The sequence below is a fragment of the Manacus vitellinus genome, unplaced genomic scaffold (assembly GCF_001715985.3).
Source record: "Manacus vitellinus isolate BGI_N305 unplaced genomic scaffold, ASM171598v3 scaffold_20_pilon, whole genome shotgun sequence".
In the NCBI taxonomy this organism is placed as follows: Eukaryota; Metazoa; Chordata; class Aves; order Passeriformes; family Pipridae; genus Manacus; species Manacus vitellinus.
The window spans coordinates 11,718,941-11,731,443 of NW_021939471.1; the positions used below are offsets into that span (position 1 = coordinate 11,718,941).

At 41.6% G+C, this 12,503-nt stretch overlaps 1 protein-coding gene across 1 annotated transcript in view; it reads right to left on the reverse strand.

Annotated features, from left to right (window-relative positions):
* UBE2E3 (ubiquitin conjugating enzyme E2 E3) overlaps positions 1–12,503 on the reverse strand; it is a 57,291-nt gene that overhangs the window by 19,817 nt on the left and 24,971 nt on the right. The window lies entirely within an intron of this gene.

Genomic DNA, 12,503 nt, shown 5'->3' on the forward strand with positions numbered 1-12,503 from the left:
TTCTCAGGATATGATACTCAAAAGCATTTAGGAACATTGTTTATAAGAACTGACACTACAGAAGGAACAGCTATGTCCCAAACCAAGTGACACTTAAATCACAATCTTCATTGGAGCTGCTGTTGCAAGCAAACACTGGTATTAACTACAAAACCTCTGTGGCTAAAAAGAAAAGTGGCAAACATAAAATTAGTGGCTGTGTTCACACGTGGATGACTATCCAGGAGGACTGTGGTTACATGAAGCTGCACTTCTGGCAGGCACAGAACAACATGATCCCTCCTTTTCCAATATAGCCACAGCTCCCAAGCAGCAAAACTCGGAAATGACTGATCCATTCTACTAAATTACACCCCTCAAGCCTTTGGAAGAAAGGAAGCAAAAGGTTCATTCATTCAAAAGAATTCAGGATAACAGGGCAGAAGAGTTCCCCCCATGTGCAGGAGTGCAGCTGCAGCACCTAAACAACAGTGCTGCTCCTGAACTGTGAAGAACTCAAGGCCCACATGGGTTTGCCACATGGGAGCAAAAAGTGTAATGCTAGAGCAGCAACAATGGTTTTTTTCCCTGATCAGACTAAAAGTCAAAAACTGTTTAAAATATATTCTATAATGAAAAGTACTGCAAAATCCAGTACTATTCTCCTGCTGACAGTCAATGCTGAAGAGATGAACCAGTAATTTCTGACTTTTTCCTTAAGCTTTCCTTGCATTAAATGGGAATAGTCACCCTTGTCAGCTCTAAGAAGCCCACCCTAAGCTTTTGTGTATTAAAGATAAAGAAAAGATTTACCCTATTTTCCTCCAAGGTACTTGGCTCCCCGTGCTATCCTGAATTCCTTAAACACTTATGAGTGCTTCTTTTCTTTAAATGTTAACAAATTTCAGTCATTATTACAGCAATTTTACAAGTGTGGCTTTGTGAAAAGATATATCTCCTAATATGCTCTGAAATAGCCAAACTACAACACTTCTGACACACCTCTCAAACACTTCAGAGAAGGCACCACCCTTTAAAGATCTGACCTGGAGAGACCTCCAGCACCCAACATGACCTCATTAACCACTGACTCATTTGAGCCATGGAAGATGTAGCAGTTCACCTTTGAGACGAGGCACTAAACCACTTGAAGGTATAAAGACAGTGATTAGCAATATGAAGTGGAACATATCATGATGCTCTATTTTTGACGATGCTTCTTCTTTCTTTTATCCATTTTGAAAGCTTTATATATACTCTGCAGATTGTCGTTTCTGTGCTTCTTGGATCAACTAAGTGGCTATGCCAAACTTTCCTATGAATAAGAATTACATTAGTCACCTAAAAATCAACTGCCTACACAGTCATAAACTAATTCACTTAGCTCAACTATACTGGAGCAACAAATCCTAACCAGACCGGCACTGTCATGGGGGAAGAACTTTATGGAGCACAGAAAAGGGTGAACTCAACAGGCTCTGGGGAGAGGGTACCATTGGGACACACCTTGGAAACCCTCCCCAGGCAGTAGCAGAGGAGGGAGCCATCTCACAAATATCCCAGCCTTGAAAATCTCTAATGCTCTGAAGGTCAAGCTCCACCCTCAAACCCATATAAAAGCCAGGAGGCAATTTCGTAGGTATTTCCAATAAAGTGAAGCCTAACAAACTGGCACAGGCTGGATTTTAGCTTTTGAATAGTCTCTGGGCACAGTTCCAAGCAGTGGATCATAGAGTCAAGGAACAAGGTGAAGCAAGTATGAATAAGAGTCACATTCAAACAACATGGTACACTCGATATGCTAAGCACAAATAAACTAAACATAGCTGTCTATTTGCCATCAGAAAGCAGCCAACAGAAAAATAAATCACAGCTTTCAAACACTGACTTCCCTCCACCTTTATCCACTTGTTTGATTAATTTTGACAAGGTTGGTCCAAAAAACTAATGTACCTCTTCTGTAGACTGTACTTTTCCAGCCTCCTCATGGTTCAAATTTTCAAGCTCTTTACACCTTCCCACTCCCATTCACAGCCTTCTCAAGTTCCCTTCAGAAATGTAAGAAAATTATGTCTTCTGCTAAAATCTCAGCCAGCAGAGATCGACCGCAGTTCTCCCAGAATGTGCCTACATTTGCTCTACCTCTCTGCCTCAGTCTGGCTCAGCTGAATGTTCCCCATTCCTTCTCAGAGAGATCTTCTTCCCCTTCCCTTGAATATGCCCCTAGTACTCCTTCAAACTGTTACTCTTCTTGCAATGAAGACAATCCTCATCCCATAAAGACAAAATTCCTTTTCCTTGACAATCACATAGAGTCAAGGAAGAAATATTAATTATAAATGACATAGTTATCTGCTTCTTATCTGTTGAAAATATTCATCAGATAGACCGACAGCAATACCTAAGTGTCATTTGCCACTGCTGATTTCAACTCTGCTTGAATTACTCATCTTAGACTCATATTCAAACTGGAGAAGTTATGTTTACAAAATTTTACTGCTGAACATGCCTGAGATAATCACATAACAACCAGAAACTACCAGAAGCTATTTTTTCTTCCTGAATTTCTAGTCAAATGAATGCAATGACCCTCTTTGTACATGGCAAAAGACTTCTTCATTGGTTTCTGTCTGTTGCATACTAACATGAAAATAATCTCTGATGTTTTCCCTATAAACTAGCCTAAAGAGGATGATACACTGCCTCTAGATGTTTGCATGTTAATCTCAAAACTACATCAGTGCAAATCTTCTGTAGTTACATGAAATACTGTGATCTGTTAACAGTGCTTATATTTCTCCTGTCAACATTTATTTCTCCTTAAAAATCTTTCTTTTTAATACAGAAATATTTCAATAGTGAAGAATAGAAAAGGACAAGGAAAATGACAAGGAAATATTATAGGAGATGATTAAATATTCATAAACTAGGTAATGCTAAATTCAAAGTTACACATGACAACTTTATTTCTAAACTTCCCTACAAGTTCCTGACGTTCCCTTTAACTACCTGACTGTACACTTCATCTTAACTAACAACTTAAGAGACATCACCTTTTAGTAGGACAAATATTTTGTATCTATAAGTGTATAGATATAGATACCTGTAGAGCAAACTGTCTGTACCCAGCTTCCTGCCAGTCAAAATAACAAAATACTCGAGAACATCTATGGCTCATATGCTGAGTTGAGTTCATCACTAACATCCCTTGAAAGAATTATGAGGAAGACAGTTCCACTGCTAAAAGGAATTACATATTATACAATTATTAACCTTGATAAGAAAGAAGAAGTCTTGGAGAACAGTGAGGCTATTTTTCTAGAAAAGACATGAAACTAATGCCAATGTCATAACATAAGGATGAGGCAAATATACCAGAAATAAAATATTACAGGTTGTATCAAGTGCACATCAAAACAGGCAAAACCAGCATCCTCAGTTTGAGAAACAAACAGAAATTTAAAGAGATTGTACAGTACAGGACAGTTGTACATATAATTTTAGAGATATCGCAAGAAGTCTGCTTAACATAAAAATGCATATGCATACTCAGATTTGCAATTGTTTTACACTTGGACATTTGTAAAGTTATCCAAGCAGCAGCAGCACCTTCATTCCTTCTGAGCTTAGCAGTCTGAATCCTCATTTTTTGTAAGAAAGCCTAAAAATGGTATGGCATAAAAAATCCTGATTTCTTCACAGTAAATTCTCAGTCAAACACCCTGAGAGTTTGCTTGCTTGCTCTCAGTCCCCTGACCACTACATTTTGTACACTTGTCATGCACAAGGGGTTGTTTCCCTGAATCCTTTCAGCTACATGACACTGATGTTACTTTTCTGCAAAGTAGCTAAATCAGAGCTTGAGACAATGCATGTTAATACTCAAATATTCACAAAAAAAGACAAAGGACTGAATAATTTATTCTGTAGACTCCCACAAGTGAGAATGGCTTTCATCTGTAAAGATACCATCTCATCATCTCCTCTTCCCCCATCTCAATAAATAACACTGTAAAACATCTTTTTTTTTTGTGAATACACAAACAACAGAAACATTTGCTTTTTTTTTTTTATTTACTTTTCTCAAACACTTTACTTTTATTTTAGCTGAGGACTTAGATTCAAAATACGGTTGTATTACTGAAGAAGACAAAAAGTTATCCCAGCAGTGGCACATCTAACCTAAACCAGCTCTCCCTGCTAGACAAAGAAAGTTCTTCACCAGCCTGAGGCTGGATATCCCTGTCTTGCAGCACAGACACGTTCACAGAAGACACATTGGCAAAAGCACACAAAACACAGTTAAAAGCTACAAAAACATTCTCAGGGATTTCTGCACAGCTACTGAATCATGACTGAATCCTTCAAGAACAATCAGGCTTCAGCAGTAAAAACAAGCAACTAGTAAGGACGCAAGAGCAGCAGAAAAACTCCACCAGTGTGTGGTGCATGTCAATAATGCAGAAATATATTAAAGCTGCTTTTTCCAAAACTCACCTCAGTGCCATACACTGCTCTGCTCTGGGAATATATGACACAGCAGTGGCTGAGGGAGGCATGAGCAGGCCTTGCTCACGGTGACTCCATGAATGAAATCTGGAAACAAGCCAGCTTGCATCTGAATGCCACATCAATCCATTTCCCTGCCTGGCACAGGACGAGTAATGCTGAGAAGTTAAAGCTATCTATATGGTGTTTATTGATCCAAGCCTGGGGGCTGTGCCCTACTCTGTAACTCAGAGGAGTTTTCAAGGTCAGACATTATCTCCAGATTCAACAGGTCCCATGGGTGTTGTAACAACAGAAACTCAACACCAACAAACCAGAAAGACCCAATACCCCAAAACTACACCCTCAAACTCTATGTGGTAGGTTTTTTATTTACACTTTCCTCAGAAACACCAAAAATAAACTCTGCTGAGGTAGGGAGTAATTTGGTTATTTGATGAAGTAAACCCAACCGTATCACCTGACTCACTGCGTTCCAAGAACTGTCACCAACTGAAGATACTTGCATGGGATTTTAAAGAAAGAAAAGTCTGGCTGGAAAAGGGCCAGTACTGTTCCCTCAGCTTTTGAGAGCCTGCCTTCATATGTCCTGCATCAAAAGGATGGACAAGATGCCCTATACTAGACCCACTACTTATCTTAGATGGGAATACCTGTTGAAGGAGAGGTTACAAATGTCATTGTTCTGGCAGAAGTACCACGCACACAGCAACAAATAACATTGAGTCTGAAATTTGACTCCAAGACAACATTCAGTTTCTTTTCTGTATGCTGACACAACGTTAACTTTTGAAGCCTAATTATGATCATTGAAATTTCAATAAACTCACTCCACTGTTGAACAACAAACCAAAACATGTTATCGGGCAGGGATTTGTTCAGAGCTGCCAAGGATACACTTGGCATGTCCCACTCCTCTGTTCGTTTCAACAGGGCTGTTCCAGGACAAACACGCTTTCAAAAGATTTAAATAGTCTGGAGCAGCTGGATGCAATCTTGATTTTTACTTAGAAGAGCAGTGTACAAAAGCATGTCCAAAAACGAAACGAAGATTGTGTGCTCAGGTCCAGCCTGGGAGGGAGAATTCACATGACTGCTGAGGAGCTGCCAGCGGGGGTCTGTGGGAACTGGTGGAGAGGAGGGGGGCAGAGAGGACCACATTCCCAGTGGTTACGGAAAGTCAGAAAGAGGCTCAGTTTTATTATCTGGGAAATGCTACAAATGTCAGCATCAAGAGGTCAACTAAACAGAGCCTTAAAATGATAAATGAGATCATCATAATACACAGTATTGCCTTCTGTTCCTAAAGACATAGAGTTTATGTTGGCTGGAACAATTTTAGAAACATTCTACGCAGAACACACTACAGGAGGATATCCTATTCTCCCCTTTCCTCAAGATTTACCAGAGACCTCGGTTGGATCTCAGGCAGGGCATGTAGGGAGAAGAGATGATTTCTCAGCTTCAGCCTGGACTAGTCACTGCCTATGTCAGACTGATGAGCAGGTTTAGCTCTTGAGCTGTTAATGGCTTTTAGTTGCAGATCTAAGAAACATGCAACAGGGCAGGAGAGAGGAAGGCAATAAGAAACAATGAAGATCCAAAACTCAGGACATTTTTCTGTTTAAATGCTTTCCAGATAGATGCTCCCCTGAAATTAAATGGAGGAGGTTGAAAAGATTTCAGCAAAGCTATTTTAATCTGTAACTTTTCACAGGACATATGCAGGGTATATAACAGTTGGTATATTTAGTTGGTATTGGAAATATTTTGCTGGCATTAGCTATGCAGAGCATTATTAAAATGAGTAAGCGTACTCAGTCTCCCTTTGACCAAATTTTGTTCTCAGTCTTGTCTGAGGCTTGACTAATGTCACTGAAGTTAGTGGAGTTGCTTTAAATCAATACACTGTATTACACTTTAGACACTAGTAAATGCTAGTAAGAAATACTTTACTTAATTCAAAATTCATAAAAAGACAGCAATTTGTGCTTTAATCTAAAAATGCGTACATATAAAGTATATCTTCATGTATAGCTAATGAATTAACATCAATAATTAACATTTAACAATTAACAATAATTAACATTAATAATGTATAACTAATGAATTAGTATAGTTAATGAATTAATAAATAGTGTAAAAAGAGGTAATAAAACTGAAAATGAAACAGACCTCCAGTGCCTTAGATAAAAATCGATTTATAATTTTTTCAGATTTAATATTTGTTTTACAGAAAAATCTGTCTCTCAGAACCTCTACAATCTCACCAAGTAAGATACAAAGTCTCTCAGAATAAGATAAAATCTCTTAGGATAAGAAACCAAATCTCTTCAGGTTAATTCACTGTTGTTCGGAGCAAAGGCAAAACCCACAATCTTATTTCCTTTCCTGGTAAACAGATTAGATCCGCTATTCAGCTACTGTGTTACATATGCATGTGACAATCACTGACATATTGCTCTAGCAGTTCTCAAGAACACATTTCTCTACCAGTTAAACAATCTTTCCCGAAATAAACACATCTTTTCCGTTATCACAAGCTATAAAGCAGTTCAAGAGCCCTGAAATGATCTTTTCATTAGTTTGAGATGCTTAAGTATGTCAGTACTAAACATCCCATATAAGCCTTATGAGGCAGGAAGCGTATAAATCCTGCCCTCCCATTCCCTTAATGAGAATGCCTAATAAAAATGTAAACTAATTCTCTTGGCTGCCACTATCCTGTCTACTGAATGAAATCTTCTTTTCCTCATTATATATTTCTATAACTTAAAAGCTACAGTATATTTATGGCTGTTTGAGATTACTCAGCCAATGCCACAAGCTGACACTAGTTTCTTAACTTCCCTTTTTCTTTTTTTTTGCCTTGACTGAGGCCACAGGGGATTACCTACCCTGTTAGCAAATCTATCAAGTCAGTACTATAATAACCTCACCAAAGTCCACAGTCCACCAACAAAGCAATCTCAAAGCCCTTAGGCTTGCAACATCTCCTTGTTGAAAGTATACTTCAGTATATTTGAATTATCTATTTGATTATAAACATTGATGGGCTTTTAAACTCACATGAATATTAAATATGCTTAAACTGTGCTTTCCTTCCTCTGTAAACATCTCCTAGTCCTTATTCAAAGAAATACAGACAGTGCTTCTCCCCACAACATTTGTCACTGTTAGTTGCTAGGTGGTCACTTCCGCCCCCATTCTACTTACAGAGGTCCTTGCTCAGCCCTTTTCCTCCATCTCTGGGGTCTTTACAGGGAAGTAAGAGCTGAGGCAGGCAACAGCCTCACTACCCAGCAACAGAGAGAAGAGACGGATATTTCAGCTCGTTATCATGCCAGACTGAAGCCAATCAAGAATGCCAGCAGGACCTTGGGACAATTTGAAAAGCTATGAAAGAAAAAATAATCTTGAAGCATCCAACTAAAAGCCAGTGGTTATAAGAGAGATCCCAGAAACCCTGGAATGATGCAGAAAAGCAAGTTGTTTGGCGAATGGATCAGGAAAAAGCTGAAGCATGGACTATTCTCAGACATGGCCAGCAATTGCAGCTAACCACAGAGCAGAGCCATGCCACCTGCACCAGCCTGCTTTTGCTCCCTGGGGAAAAGCAGGATCACAACACATGTTTCAAGGCAAAGAGGTTCCATGGTGGAAGCTGTCAGAAAGAGCACATAAAAGATGAGACTGTTGGAGAGGTGAGCTGCCCTTCACCCACACAGTGCTGGAAGTGAGAGCAAGTTTGCTTGGTCCTGACTGGCTGTTGAAATTGCTGTCAAGCCTTCTGTAAGGAAGTGTTTCTCCAAGCTCACTCCTGAAAGCACACATCTTGCCAGGGGCCCAGTAGGGAGAAGGCTGCCAATCTGCTCTTCCCTTCTGCAGCAGATTGCTGCTCCCACAGCAGGGTCAGCACAAGAAAAGAAGTCCTTGGGCCTCAGCTACCCATGGTACTCCCAGAGGACACAGCTGGACAAACTGATCTTTTAGGTGCTTCTCCGCACTCCTGCTGGGTACCCTCCCTCCAAATGCCTCACATTTGCCAAATGGACTGGCAGCCACCCAAGCTTGTTCCTGGCTCTCCCAGGTAAACACTCACTGCCAAGGAGATGTACTTTCCCTGGAAACAGCAATCCTCCCCCTCCTTGTCTCACATCTAACAGGATGAAAGAGTGTGCCTCTGTGGCCACAGAGTAAGATTCCAGGCAGAGGAGGCGCTCAGGAATGGAGCACCTGTGAACATCAAGAAAGATCAGGAACTGAACACCACCACTCTTTTGTGGGTTGGTACAATAGGAATTAGACTATTTAAGGAACAGCCTCTAGCTCATTTGTTTACTGCAAGGGGCCTAATGCATAATTAGGCAGAGGGCCTTGCCCTTCAAAGTCTTTCTTTCAGCTTGTGCTCTAATCTTTTGATGAAAAACAGACAGCAGAAAGAAACTTAGTGCATGTAATATAAGCAGGTCAGGTCTGGTGGCATGCTGATACTTCCCTGTCTCCAAGGAGAGGACAGCAGCTTGCTGCTTCAACCTCCTGCTGAGTTGATTCAAGCAGTGTCTAAAAAAAATAAAGCTACAACACAGTGCATCCCAAACTGGGGGACAGGCATAGGAGAACATCTCATGCAAGTTTCATTGTGCAGCCCTACCCACAAAACATCCTGCACCAACCTCTCTGGCCCTGCACAACTTGAGTGTTTCCTCTCAGCAATCTCTAGTTGAACTTTCTGTTTTTTCTAACACTTTGTGTTTATGCAAAAAAAAGAAGCATTTTTCATTTTACTTGAGTATTGACATTTTCCTGGAGCACTAGAAGACATAAAGCAAGGGAAGAGATTCTCCTGAAAAACACTCTGCCAGTCTTCCTGTCCCAGGACACTCCTGTTGTCTTCTCCACACAAGTGCAGGCCAAGGAGGGGGGTCTCTCTCTCTCAGGGGCACTGGCCATCTTGCCTTGGCTGTGTTAGACTGGTGTATTCATACAGCTCCTTGCAGGATCCAGTGACAGCCCTGTACTAAATGGGCAGCCTTTGAGATGAAGTTAGGCCAGCTGGTGTTCCCTTACAGTATTCATCCCTCTGTGCAGCTCTGCCTTTTGCCAGCCCCTATCAGGCCTGGAAGCTCACCTGTGCCTCACGCTCTTCACCATTCTCCCAGCAGCACAGGAAGGGGAGCTCACTGCTACCACCACCTCAGTCCTGCTCCGTGTTTTCCGGTGTTGGCAGCCGCACACCCCAGTTCACACGGAGAACAGCTCCAAGAGGAGACAGGAAATTGAGGCAGGCCCCTTGGTAGATGCCCATTGTCTGCAAGCCTGGTCTGTACTTTTTAAATAGGCACATCACTCCATGTAAGAGCTTGCTGAGGCCACAGTGCCCCTTACCACAGCCCTGCCCACACGAGGGCTGAGGCCCTTCTGAGCTCCCAACTTCTGGCACTTGATGTTCTGACTCTCTTCCATATCCACAAAACCGATCTGACAAATGTCATCCAAGCTGTTTTGATTTGAAAAAAACACAAGTGGGATGAAATTGCCTGCAATCTCATAAAGGTATGTTTCAGGTGCTGAGGGCAAGCCAAAGTGGTCATTTTTTTATTGCAACTGATTCAAAGCAGACAGAGAAATTCGCATGCCTGGCACTGAGGTAAGACATCAGATCTATTTTAGATGATCTGCAATGCTGACATTACATTGGGAAGCTCAGCTCTGTGCAGAGGAAGACAAATTCTGCAGTGACAGCAGCCACTTGTAACACAGATCCTCAAGTCTGCTTCTCACAACCACTAAAAACTACATTTGCTTCCATCTGGCATTTTTCCCACCCTCCTGGAAATGCCATGGTTAAACAGCTGGGTTTTTTTCCCAAAAACTTGTGATTTAAAATAAACACACACAGTTTCTATAAGAAATGAGAACTTAATCCGGATTTCAGTGATCACACAACTGCTGGAGGAACAGTGCTCAGCACCCAGGCCAGGCAGACACATACACAGATCACTGGCAGCTGAGCAGACACCTCCAGACACTGCCCATTCCTGCCGGGTGCCTAAAAGGGACCGATGATCCTCTAGGGTGAAGCATCCTAAGGCTCATCTCCTCCCATCATCAAGGATATGCAGACATTGCCCATTCAAAAACAGGAGCTGCCAAGATAGGGAGTGAACGAGGAGAATCTGCAGCAGCAGTTGCTGGGGGTTATAACCTGCTCCTGCAAAAAGAGGACACTTTAAGACACTCTGACTCCTGATCTGACTTTTTATTCCACCAGCCATCCAGATTACAGCCCAAAGCATTCACAGAGTACTGTGAATTTGACCCTGCTTTGGGTCATTGCCCATTTACGTGCACTGCTAATGAATTCAACAGCTGCAAATCAGGCAAGGAAAAAGGGGGGTTGAGAACTATGACTGCTTCATCTGGCTTACACCTGCATTTCTGGCATATGTCCATAGTGCATCCAAATCATACTCTCTTTACTTTAGATAGGAACCACAGGAATCGCCCACAGGAATCATGTGGAAAATGTTCTTAATTGACTTCTACCAAGGACAAAGATCCTCTGTAAGACACTGAAAGGGGTTAGTGCTACCTCCCTATACAGAGTAACAGCCTGAGCTCTGTTTCGTAATTATATCTGACCTGGAGGTCATCAAGACAAGCTATCCAGACCTCTTTTTCAACCAAACAGGAGAACCATTAGTTACTGCAGATAAACTCTTTGGAGCAAAAACTGTCCTGAACACGTCTTTGTTAGGATCAGTACAACAGGGTCCCCTGACAAGCATTCCAAGAAATAAGTAAAAGGTATTTGCAGTGTTGAAGAGGCCTGTACAAACAGGCAGTGCAAACGAACAAGAGCCCATGTTGTATTTCAACCCTCTTACTTACTGGGTAGTGCTAAGGTTTGCCCACCCTTCTCCCACATGGGAGCCCAGAGACACTTCTACCCTGAGCATGACACGCTTCAGCACTTACTGATGACAAAAGAAGGTGCAGTTTACACTTACTTTTACAGCTCCATTAAAAGGTGACCTGCAAATAAAAAAAAATCAAGCACATTTAGTATTATGTGCTGAATGCCCCCAAATAAACAGGATTAGATGAGCATTCAGCCCTCATGTAAAATTTAGGTGAAAAAACTGGCACCAAATGTATACTTTGATTTTACGCTAATGAAACAGCAATGTAGCAAGTGGTTCCTCACAACTTCTGGCTCCACACTTCTGCCTCTTGCTGCTTGCAGACAGCACACTGGGATAGAAGTGTGGCAGAAATATTATTCCTTTGAATGGTATATTTCTGAAACTGCTACACGAAAGCTGGCAAAGGCAAGAGGACAACAGGCAGGTCTGATTTGCCCTGCTTTCTCTCTCCTCACCTTGCCCAGGCACCAAAGGCCATGCAAATGCACTGGTCAGACAGTGGGCTAAACCCCATGTGGAGCCATTGGTGAATCAGACATATTTGAAGGAGATGTGGTACAAATATTAGCAGTGCATTGCACAGCTAGAGGTAGAGCTGTAAAACAATGAACTCGGTAGCTATTTCTGACTTGCGGTCATGCTGGTTTCCCCTCTTCTTTCAGTGTTTGGCCCCACTTAACTGACTCCCCTCGCTTGAATCCAGCTCAGCAAAGTATTTCTGCATGTGCTTAAAACCCACAGACCTCAATGGGAAATAAGCACGTGCTTCAGTACTTTACTGGCTGGGTGTTCAAATGAATGACCTCTCCCACCAGTGCTCTTTTGTACCAAATTTTGAATCTTTATTATCAGTTACCGTGTATAAAGTGATGAAAAATCAGCCCATAAGTAATTTGATTGCTTTATAGTTATGCCCATTATTCTGATTTAAAAACATATGGACATGTAAAAGAAGATTAAGGGTTTTCCTCTCCTGATATTCTTATACTGCCCTCCAGCACACGTGAGGAGGCTGTTAAGCGTCATGCTGCAGCTCTCTAACAACCTTGCTCTCTCCCCCAAATCTCATTTGCCATTTCTCTGAAG